The following is a 12,710-nucleotide window of genomic DNA, read 5'->3' on the forward strand; positions in this document are numbered from 1 at the left end:
CACCAATGATTGGTGCCTGGCCCAATTAGCTTAATTGGTTCCCATCTGTTTCCTGGCTATATCTAGTCTCCTCCCTTGCACTTCCTTGCCGGATCTTGTTGCCCTAGAGCCTAGTGAAAGCGTTTTTGTGTGTTTATACCCTGTGTACCAGAACTTTGCTATCTCCCCTGACTACGAACCTTGCCGCCTGCCCCCGACCTTCTGCTACGTCCGACTTTGCTTCTGCCTACTCCCTTGTACCTCGCCTATCTTCAGCAGCCAGAGAGGTGAGCCGTTGCTAGTGGATACGACCTGGTCACTACCGCCGCAGCAAGACCATCCCGCTTTGCGGCGGGCTCTGGTGAAAACCTGTAGTGTCTTAGAACCGGTCCACTAGCACGGTCCTCGCTATCCCTCTCTGGCACAGAGGATCCACCTCCTGCCAGCCGGCATCGTGACAGTAGATCCGGCCATGGATCCCGCTGAAGTTCCTCTGCCTGTTGTCGCCGACCTCCCCACACTGGTCGCCCAGCAAGCCCGACAGATTGCCCAACAAGATCACCAGCTGTCGTACTTGACCACCATGACTCAGCAACTCCAGTCGCAGCTACAGCAGATTCAGTCTCAGCTACAGCAGCAGCAACCATCTCCTCCGCCAGCTCCTGCACCTCTTCCGCAGCGAGTGGCCACTCCTAGCCTCCGCCTGTCTTTGCCGGACAAATTTAATGGGGACTCTAAGTTTTGCCGTGGCTTTCTTTCCCAATGTTCCCTGCATCTGGAGATGATGTCGGATCAGTTTCCTACTGAAAGGTCTAAGGTGGCTTTCGTAGTCAGCCTTCTGTCTGGAAAAGCCCTGTCATGGGCCACACCGCTCTGGGACCGTGATGACCCCGTCACTGCCTCTGTACACTCCTTCTTCTCGGAAATTCGAAGTGTCTTTGAGGAACCTGCCCGAGCCTCTTCTGCTGAGACTGCCCTGCTGAACCTGGTCCAGGGTAATTCCTCCGTTGGCGAGTACGCCATACAATTCCGTACTCTTGCTTCTGAACTTTCCTGGAATAATGAGGCTCTCTGCGCGACCTTTAAAAAAGGCCTATCCAGCAACATTAAAGATGTTCTGGCCGCACGAGAGACTCCTGCTAGCCTGCATGAACTCATTCATCTAGCCACTCGCATTGACATGCGTTTTTCTGAGAGGCATCAAGAGCTCCGCCAGGAAAAAGACTTAGATCTCTGGCCACCTCTCCCACAGTCTCCACTGCAATCTGCGCCTAGGCCTCCCGCCGAGGAGGCCATGCAAGTGGATCGGTCTCGCCTGACCCTGGAAGAGAGGAATCGCCGTAAGGAAGAGAATCTTTGTTTGTACTGTGCCAGTACTGAACATTTTCTGGTGGATTGCCCAATCCGTCCTCCACGTCTGGGAAACGCACGCTCACACTCAGCTCTCGTGGGTGTGGCGTCTCTTGATGCCAAGTCGGCTTCTCCACGTCTCACGGTACCTGTTCGGATTTCCACTTCAGCCAGCTCTCCCCTCTCAGCCGTGGCCTGTCTGGACTCTGGAGCTTCTGGGAATTTTATTCGGGAGTCCTTTGTGAATAAATTCCATATTCCGGTGACCCGTCTTGTCAAGCCACTCCGCATCTCCGCGGTCAACGGAGCCAGGTTGGACTGTACCATACGTTTCCGCACGGAGCCCCTTCTTATGAGCATCGGATCTCATCACGAGAGGATTGAACTTTTGGTCCTCCCCAATTGCACCTCGGAAATTCTCCTTGGACTTCCCTGGCTTCAACTTCATTCCCCAACCCTGGATTGGTCCACTGGGGAGATCAAGAGTTGGGGGTCCTCTTGTGCCAAGAACTGTCTAAAACCGGTTCCCAGTAACCCTTGCCGTAACTCTGTGGTTCCTCCTGTATCCGGTCCCCCTAAGGTCATTAAGGACTCTGCCTGCCACAGGAAATGCCCCTCCCCCCCTCCCAGGCAAGCTTCTGTGTCCCCTCATGGCCCTCGTCCTGGTGTCACACTGCCCCGTGCCAGGTCTCGCCCTCTGCCCTCTCTCCCCATTCCTACTCCTGCGGTTCTGCCTGCCGTTGAGGAATCCCTCCTTCCTTTCCCGGTGTCCTCATCCCAGGGGAGGCAGTTACCCGATAAAGAGAAGGGGAGACCTAAGGGGGGGGGTACTGTTACGCCTAGCGCTCCGGGTCCCCGCTCCTCCCTGGAGCGCTCACGGCGCCTTTCTCCCTGCAGCTCCCCGGTCAGCGCTGACCGGGAGCGCTGCCCTGTCATGGCCGTTGGGGATGCGATTCGCACAGCGGGACGCGCCCGCTCGCGAATCGCATCCCAGGTCACTTACCCGTTCCCGTCTCCTGCGGTCATGTGCTGGCGCGCGCGGCTCCGCTCTCTAGGGCGCGCGCGCGCCAGCTCCCTGAGACTTAAAGGGCCAGTGCACCAATGATTGGTGCCTGGCCCAATTAGCTTAATTGGTTCCCATCTGTTTCCTGGCTATATCTAGTCTCCTCCCTTGCACTTCCTTGCCGGATCTTGTTGCCCTAGAGCCTAGTGAAAGCGTTTTTGTGTGTTTATACCCTGTGTACCAGAACTTTGCTATCTCCCCTGACTACGAACCTTGCCGCCTGCCCCCGACCTTCTGCTACGTCCGACTTTGCTTCTGCCTACTCCCTTGTACCTCGCCTATCTTCAGCAGCCAGAGAGGTGAGCCGTTGCTAGTGGATACGACCTGGTCACTACCGCCGCAGCAAGACCATCCCGCTTTGCGGCGGGCTCTGGTGAAAACCTGTAGTGTCTTAGAACCGGTCCACTAGCACGGTCCTCGCTATCCCTCTCTGGCACAGAGGATCCACCTCCTGCCAGCCGGCATCGTGACAGATCCATTCTGTACTGCGAGTAAGATTGAATGTCACATACCAAGCCTAGGGTATTGAACAGTGTACAGACAAACCATCAGAAGGCATTTGGATGGCATTGGGCTATCAGCCAGAAGTCAGTCAAAAGGAATCAATCGCAAAGGCTTTCATGGAACAGATATCACAGCCAAGACAGACACTGAAAAGAAGATCGGTACTATGTCAACATCAAAGTTTTTTTTTTTTACTTACAACAATCCTTTTTATCTTTTTTTTTTGTTTATTACTAAAGTAGACCATATATTAAATGTGTTCATGAAAATGACCGATTTCATCCACATTATTCGCTCTGGAAAGAAGTCAGCCATGTTTAAAATTTCTGGCCAACGGTCAAACAAAAGATATCTTGGAATGATCTTTCAGGAAAGAATATTCCCGGAACGTTCCGAGAAAGTTGGTTCATCCTTCACCCATTGTTATTGATCATGTATGCCCAGTTTGAGAAACTATAATGGCGAATATGGACTAAAATGTGTATGGTTGCATTAGAGAAATGGTCTGTCACGTCTGGGTAGGGAAGGAGTGCACACTATTCTCGCCCATTCCCCTGTCCCTGCCTACTTACGTACCTGCCCTAGATGACAGGTCCATAACCACGGTGACAGTCCATTCCTAAATAAGTGAGGGACAGTCAAAAAGACAAAACAATAAACTACAAAACTGACAAAAGGTTTGGGAAAGGCTGGAGGTACACGACTAACAGAAAACAAACCTAAACATGAACACAAAAAAATACGTAGTCAGAGGGCCGAGTCTAAACCTGGAGAGCACGAAGTACAGTAACAGAGTATCAAAGGGAAGTCAAAAGCCAAGCCAAAAGTCACAAAACCAGAATAAACAGAATGAGCACAGATATAGCTAGGTAAGTTACTAAGAACTATCACAAGCAGAGAACGACTGAAAAGGGCCTCCTTATATATGCCTGAGCTGAAACCAGGAGGACTCTAATTGGCTCAGCAAGTTTAACCACACCCAGGAGGACAGAGGCGTCATCCCAGCAACCAAAACAAACAACAGGTTTAGAAATCATTAACCCTATGGGTTCTGGCAGAACCAGTCGTCACATGGTCATTTATTAGAAAATTGTCTTCTCAATGTTCATTCAACCTTTAATCTACTTTCTTATGCAAATGGCTATAATGAATATAGTGGATCCATTTTGCAATAATCCAATAGGAGTCTAACAGATCCCAGTGACTAACAACAGATTTATCAGATGCTGTCCAGAATTAGAATAAAGATTACTTTTTCTAGAAACAGAGCCACATCTGGATATGGATTTTGACTCATATAGCAGTTCAGCCCCACTCACATAAATAAGCTGCAATACCAGACATAACCCATAGAAAAATGTGGTGATGACTCATGTTTGTAAATCTGTACAGCCCCTTTAACCTCTTAAGGACCCAGGACGTACGGGGACGTCCCCGCACCCTGGGCCTTAAGGACCCAGGACGTCCCCGTACGTCCTGGCATTTTCCGGTCTCTGCCGCTCGCCGGGCAGAGATCGGAACCGGATGCCTGCTGAAATCCTTCAGCAGGCATCCAGGGCAAACGCCGAGGGGGGCCATGTAGGCCCCCCATGTCGGCAATCGCCGCAAATCGCAAGGGAAATCGCCCTTGCGATCTGCGGCGATACCGGGCTGATCGGGTCTCTGGGACCCGACCGCCCGGTAATTTTGCATGATCCCGGCTGTCACAGACAGCCAGGACCATGCTAACGTATAGGAGCTAGGTGGCAAGCCTGCCACCTCCTCCTATACCCTGCGATCTGTCGGTTATTTAACCGACCAATCGCAGGAGGGGGGGCAGTTACTTCCTCCCGTCCTGCCCGGCCCCTGAAAGTCCGGAGAGGACGGGAGGAAGACCGGAGGACGCGGCGGGGGACGGGGGAGTGCTCGGGAACGGCCCCGGTACTTACCTCGTCCCTGAAGACCCAGATCCAGACGATGAAGATGGCGGCGGCGGCGACAGGTGAGTATATCTTCAGCCGTGGTCGGGCCCTATACAGCAATGCACGTCGCCGTATAGCGACATGCATTGCTGTAATAGGAGCCTGTAAACTACAACTCCCAGCATGCCCAGACAGCCCTTGGCGTCTGGGCATGCTGGGAGTTGCAGTTTTGCAACATCTGGAGGTCCACAGTTTTTGGACCACTGTGCCCTTCCAGATGTTGCAAAACTACACATCCTCAGCATGCCCTTACTGTCCAGGCATGCTGGGAGTTGTAGTGCTGTAACATCTGGCCCTTCAGATGTTGCAGATCTACAACTCCCAGCATGCCTGGACAGTTTTGGCATACTGGGGGTTGTAGTTTTGCAACATCTGGAAGGGCACAGATTGGGAACCACTGTATTAGTGGTCTGCAAACTGTAGTCCTCCAGATGTTGCAAAACTACAACTCCAAGCATGCTGGGAGTTGTAGTTCGGCAACATCTGGCTCTAAAGATGTTGCCGAACTACTACTCCCAGCATGCCTGAGAATGTTTGGGAGTTGTGGTTTTGCAACAGCTGGAGGCACACTGGTTGGGAAACATTGTTTCCTAACTCAGTGTTTCCCAACCCGTGTGCCTCCAGCTGTTGCAAAACCACAACTCCCAAACATTCTCAGGCATGCTGGGAGTAGTAGTTTTGCAACAGCTGGAGATCCCCCCCCTGTGAATGTAAAGGGTACATTCACAGGGGCAGGGGGCTTACAGTGAGTATCGGGCTGCAAGTTTGCAATGCAGCAAATTTTGCGCGGCAGCTCAAACTCGCTGTAATCCCCGGCCCGTGTGACTGTACCCTAAAAACACTACACTTACACAAAATAAAATAAAAAGTAAAAAACACTACATATGCACATACCCCTACACAGCCCCCCTCCCTCCCCAATAAAAATGAAAAACGCCTGGTACGCCACTCTTTCCAAAATGGAGCCTCCAGCTGTTGCAAAACAACAACTCCCAGTATTGCCGGACAGCCGTTGACTGTCCAGGCATGCTGGGAGTTTTGCAACAGCTGGAGGCACCCTGTTTGGGAATCACTGGCGTAGAATACCCCTATGTCCACCCCTATGCAAATCCCTAATTCAGGCCTCAAATGCACATGGCGCTCTCACTTGGGAGCCCTGTCGTATTTCAAGGCAACAGTTTAGGGCCACATAAGGGATATCACCGTACTCGGGAGAAATTGACTAACAAATCTTGGGAGTCTTTTTCTCCTTTCACCCCTTATGAAAAGGTGAAGTTGGGGTCTACACCAGCATGTTAGTGTAAAAAAATAAACTTTTTACACTAACATGCTGGTGTTGCCCTATACTTTTCATTTTGACAAGAGGTAAAGGGGAAAAAAGCCCCCCAAAATTTGTAACGCAATTTCTTCCGAGTACCGAGATACCCCATATGTGGGCGCAAACTGCTCTGGGGGCGCACAACAAGGCCCAGAAGGGAGAGTGCGCCATGTACATTTGAGGTGATTTGCACAGGGGTGGCTGATTGTTACAGCAGTTTTGACAAACGCAAAAAAAACAAAACCCCACATGTGACCCCATTTCGGAAACTACACCCCTCACGGAATGTAATGAGGGGTGCAGTGAGAATTTACACCCCAGAGGTGTCTGACAGATCTTTGCAAGAGTGGGCTGTGCAAATTAAAAATGTTGTACAGCCCACTGTTCCAAAGATATGACAGACACCATTGGGGGGGTAAATGCTCACTTTACGCCTTCTTACGTTCCTCAAGGGGTCTAGTTTCCAAAATGGTATGCCATGTGGGGGTTATTTTGCTGTCCTGGCACCAAATGGGCTTCCTAAATGCGACATGCCCCCCCTAGCAAAATTTGCTCTCAAAAAGCCAAATGTGACTCCTTCTCTTCTGAGCATTGTAGTTCGCCCGTAGTGCACTTCAGGTCAACTTATGGGGTACCTCCATGCTCAGAAGAGATGTGGTTACAAATTTTGGGGGGTATTTTCTGCTATTAACCCTTGCAAAAATGTGAAATTTGGAGGGGGGAAACACACCTTTTAGTGATTTTTTTATTTTATTTTTTTTACGTATGCAAAAGTCGTGAAACCCCTGTGGGGTATTAAGGCTCACTTTATTTCTTGTTACGTTCCACAAGGGGTCTAATTTCCAAAATGATATGCCATGTGTTTTTTTTTTTGCTGTCCTGGCACCATAGGGGCTTCCTAAATGCGACATGCCCCCGAGCAAAAGTTGCTCTCAAAAAGCCAAATATGACTCCTTCTCTTCTGAGCATTGTAGTTCACCCATAGTACACCTCAGGTCAACTTATGGGGTACCTTCATACTCAGAAGAGATGGGGTTGCAATGTTTGGGGGGTATTTTCTGCTATTAACCCTTGCAAAAATGTGAAATTTGGGGGGAAACACACATTTTAGTGAAATTTTATTTTTATTTTTTTACATATGCAAAAGTCGTAAAACTCCTGTGGGGTATTAAGGCTCACTTTATTCCTTGTTACGTACCTCAAGGGGTCTAGTTTCCAAAATGGTATGCCATGTGGGGGATTTTTGCTGTTCTGGCACCATAGGGGCTTCCTAAATGCAACATGCCCCCCAAAAACCATTTCAAAAAAACGTACTCTCCAAAATCCCCTTGTCGCTCCTTCGCTTCTGAGCCCTCTACTGCGCCCGCCGAACACTTTACATAGACATATGAGGTATGTGCTTACTCGAGAGAAATTGGGCTACAAATATACGTATACATTTTCTCCTTTTTCCCCTTGTAAAAATTCAAAAATTGGGTCTACAAGAACATGCGAGTGTAAAAAATGGAGATTGTGAATTTTCTCCTTCACTTTGCTGTTATTCCTGTGAAACACCTAAAGGGTTAAAACGCGGACTGAATGTCATTTTGAATACTTTGGGGGGTGCAGTTTTTATAATGGGGTCATTTGTGGGGTATTTCTAATATGAAGACCCTTCAAATCCACTTCAAACCTGAAATGGTCCATGAAAAATTGTGAGTTTGGAAATTTTGTGAAAAATTGGAAAATTGCTGCTGAACTTTGAAGCCCTCTGGTGTCTTCCAAAAGTAAAAACACGTAGATTTTATGATGCAAACATAAAATAGACATATTGTAAATGTGAATAAAAAATTTTTTTGGGGGGAATATCTATTTTCCTTACAAGCAGAGAGCTTCAAAGTTAGAAAAATGCAAAATTTTCAAATTTTTCATAAAATTTTGGGATTTTTCACCAAGAAAGGATGCACGATACCACAAAATTTTACTACTATGTTAAAGTAGAATATGTCACGAAAAAACAATCTCGGAATCAGAATGATAACTAAAAGCATTCCAGAGTTATTAATGTTTGAAGTGACAGTGGTCAGAATTGCAAAAAATGGCCGGGTCCTGAGGTGTAAAATGGCTGGGTCCTTAAGGGGTTAAAGGGGTACTCCACCCCTAGAAATCTTATCCCCTATCCAAAGGATAGGGGATAAGATGTCAGATCACCGCGGTGCCGCTGCTGGGGACCCCCGGGATCCCTGCTGCGGCACCCCGCTATCATTACGGCACAGAGCGAGTTCACTCTGTGCGTAATCACGGACGATACAGGGGACGGAGCCGCGTGACATCATGGCTCCGCCCCTCATGACATCACGGCCCATCCCCTTAATGCAAGTCTATGGCAGGGGGCGTGACGACCGCCTCGCCCCCTCCCATAGACTTGTATTGAAAGGGGCGGGCCATGACATCACGAGGGGCGGAGCCGTGACGTAACGATGCTCCGGCCCCTGTATTGCGCGTCATTACGTGCAGAGCCAACTCACTCTGTGCTGTAATGATAGCGCAGTGTCGCAGCAGGGATCTTGGGGCTCCCCAGCAGCGGCACCGCGGTGATCTGACATCTTATCCCCTATCCTTTGGATAGGGGATAAGATGTCTAGGGGCGGAGTACCCCTTTAAGTCCATCTCTGAAAAGTTGTATAAAATTTTTAGCATTATTTTTAACTTTTAATCATAAAGTAAATACTGCAGTGATTTCTCTCTGAGATCTATTGTAGAGCCCCAGGATACCGCAATTCGGATTATAGAGGTATAGATTAAGTGGCCTAATTTCTTCTCTATTTTCTGGTCACATTCTTTTCAGCCTCAGCTGTAGAAGTGAGCACACTGGGAAGTATTTAGTTTGATGCTAAAGTGTGATGTGCGTCCACTGCAGAGAAAAGTAAATTTTATACATTTGTGTAGTTATCCATTGTCTTACATCAGACGGCGGAACATTTAATTTGAAATATTTAATCAAGAACCTGTAGACAGAAGTCGAAAGAGAACAAAGACAGTTAGACTTCTTTTGTTCCAAGGTATACATTGTAAGGACGGGAATTGCAGGTTTCGTTGCTAAGTGATTGTGCAGATGTAAAGTTGCAGGTTTAATGTTGTATACCCTATTATTTGGTGTTCTTACAAACCAACAAAAATAATATAGAAAATAACCTGTCTGACCAAAAGGCAGCCTGTGCTATAAGTTCTGACAGCAGGGTTGATAGCTAAGTATCTGAAACCTATCAGCCCATTTGACGAAATACAATTTCTGAATGTAGGACTTTTTAGAGAAATAATTTACTGAGGAAGAATAACTTCCAATACCCTTAAGGACCAATCAGGAAATAGCTTTAAATCTATTGCAAAATGAAGCATGGCTGTTACGCCGAGCGCTCCGGGTCCCCGCTCCTCCCCGGAGCGCTCGCTACACTCTCTCCGCTGCAGCGCTCCGGTCAGATCCACTGACCCGGGGCGCTGCGATTCTGCTGCCAGCCGGGATGCGATTCGCGATGCGCACCCCGGCTCCCGTACCTGACTCGCTCTCCCTCGGTCCTGTCCCGGCGCGCGCGGCCCCGCTCCCTAGGGCGCGCGCGCGCCGGGTCTTTGCGATTTAAAGGGCCACTGCGCCGCTGATTGGCGCAGTGATTCCAATTAGTGTCTTCACCTGTGCACTTCCCTATATCACCTCACTTCCCCTGCACTTCCCTGCCGGATCTTGTTGCCATTGTGCCAGTGAAAGCGTTCCTTGTATGTTCCTAGCCTGTGTTCCAGACCTCCTGCCGTTGCCCCTGACTACGATCCTTGCTGCCTGCCCCGACCTTCTGCTACGTCCGACCTTGCTTCTGTCTACTCCCTTGTACCGCGACTATCTTCAGCAGCCAGAGAGGTTGAGCCGTTGCTAGTGGATACGACCTGGTCACTACCGCCGCAGCAAGACCATCCCGCTTTGCGGCGGGCTCTGGTGAAAACCAGTAGTGACTTAGAACCGATCCACTAGCACGGTCCACGCCAATCCCTCTCTGGCACAGAGGATCCACTACCTGCCAGCCGGCATCGTGACAGTAGATCCGGCCATGGATCCCGCTGAAGTTCCTCTGCCAGTTGTCGCTGACCTCACCACGGTGGTCGCCCAGCAGTCACAACAGATAGCGCAACAAGGCCAACAGCTGTCTCAACTGACCGTTATGCTACAACAGTTACTACCACAGCTTCAGCAGTCATCTCCTCCGCCAGCTCCTGCACCTCCTCCGCAGCGAGTGGCCGCTCCTGGGCTACGCCTATCCTTGCCGGATAAATTTGATGGGGACTCTAAGTTTTGCCGTGGCTTTCTTTCCCAATGTTCCCTGCATCTGGAGATGATGTCGGACCTGTTTCCCACTGAAAGGTCTAAGGTGGCTTTCGTAGTCAGCCTTCTGTCCGGAAAAGCCCTGTCATGGGCCACACCGCTCTGGGACCGCAATGACCCTGTCACTGCCTCTGTACACTCCTTCTTCTCGGAAGTCCGAAGTGTCTTTGAGGAACCTGCCCGAGCCTCTTCTGCTGAGACTGCCCTGTTGAACCTGGTCCAGGGTAATTCTTCCGTTGGCGAGTATGCCGTACAATTCCGTACTCTTGCTTCAGAATTGTCCTGGAATAATGAGGCCCTCTGCGCGACCTTTAAAAAAGGCCTATCCAGCAACATTAAAGATGTTCTGGCCGCACGAGAAATTCCTGCTAATCTACATGAACTTATTCACCTAGCCACTCGCATTGACATGCGTTTTTCCGAAAGGCGTCAGGAGCTCCGCCAAGATATGGACTCTGTTCGCACGAGGCGTTTCTTCTCCTCGGCTCCTCTCTCCTCTGGTCCCCTGCAATCTGTTCCTGTGCCTCCCGCCGTGGAGGCTATGCAGGTCGACCGGTCTCGCCTGACACCTCAAGAGAGGACACGACGCCGCATGGAGAACCTCTGCCTGTACTGTGCTAGTACCGAACACTTCCTGAGGGATTGTCCTATCCGTCCTCCCCGCCTGGAAAGACGTCCGCTGACTCCGCACAAAGGAGAGACAGTCCTTGATGTCTACTCTGCTTCTCCACGTCTTACTGTGCCTGTGCGGATGTCTGCCTCTGCCTTCTCCTTCTCTACCGTGGCCTTCTTGGACTCTGGATCTGCAGGAAATTTTATTTTGGCCTCTCTCGTCAACAGGTTCAACATCCCAGTGACCAGTCTCGCCAGACCCCTTTACATCAATTGTGTAAACAATGAAAGATTGGACTGTACCATACGCTTCCGCACGGAGCCCCTTCTAATGAGCATCGGATCTCATCACGAGAAGATTGAACTTTTGGTCCTCCCCAATTGCACCTCGGAAATTCTCCTTGGACTTCCCTGGCTTCAACTTCATTCCCCAACCCTGGATTGGTCCACTGGGGAGATCAAGAGTTGGGGGCCCTCTTGTTCCAAGGACTGTCTAAGACCGGTTCCCAGTAACCCTTGCCGTGACTCTGTGGTTCCCTCAGTAACCGGTCTCCCTAAGGCCTATATGGACTTCGCGGATGTTTTCTGCAAAAAACAAGCTGAGACTCTACCTCCTCACAGGCCTTATGATTGCCCTATCGACCTCCTCCCGGGTACTACTCCACCCCGGGGCAGAATTTATCCTCTCTCTGCCCCAGAGACTCTTGCCATGTCTGAGTATGTCCAGGAAAATTTAAAAAAGGGCTTTATCCGTAAATCCTCCTCTCCTGCCGGAGCTGGATTTTTTTTTGTGTCCAAAAAAGATGGCTCCCTACGTCCTTGCATTGACTACCGCGGTCTTAATAAAATCACGGTTAAGAACCGCTACCCCCTACCCCTCATCTCTGAACTCTTTGATCGCCTCCAAGGTGCCCACATCTTTACTAAATTGGACTTAAGAGGCGCCTATAACCTCATCCGCATCAGAGAGGGGGATGAGTGGAAAACGGCGTTTAACACCAGAGATGGACACTTTGAGTATCTGGTCATGCCCTTTGGCCTGTGCAACGCCCCTGCTGTCTTCCAAGACTTTGTCAATGAAATTTTTCGTGATCTGTTATACTCCTGTGTTGTTGTATATCTGGACGATATCCTAATTTTTTCTGCCAATCTAGAAGAACACCGCCAGCATGTCCGTATGGTTCTTCAGAGACTTCGTGACAATCAACTCTATGCCAAAATTGAGAAATGTCTGTTTGAATGCCAATCTCTTCCTTTTCTAGGATATTTGGTCTCTGGCCAGGGACTACAAATGGATCCAGACAAACTCTCTGCCGTCTTAGATTGGCCACGCCCCTCCGGACTCCGTGCTATCCAACGCTTTTTGGGGTTCGCCAATTATTACAGGCAATTTATTCCACATTTTTCTACCGTTGTGGCCCCTATCGTGGCTTTAACCAAAAAAAATGCCGATCCCAAGTCGTGGCCTCCTCAAGCGGAAGACGCCTTTAAACGACTCAAGTCTGCCTTTTCTTCGGCTCCCGTGCTCTCCAGACCTGACCCTTCCAAACCCTTCCTATTGGAGGTTGATGCCTC

Source organism: Hyla sarda, chromosome 6 (assembly GCF_029499605.1).
Source record: "Hyla sarda isolate aHylSar1 chromosome 6, aHylSar1.hap1, whole genome shotgun sequence".
Classification (NCBI taxonomy): domain Eukaryota; kingdom Metazoa; phylum Chordata; class Amphibia; order Anura; family Hylidae; genus Hyla; species Hyla sarda.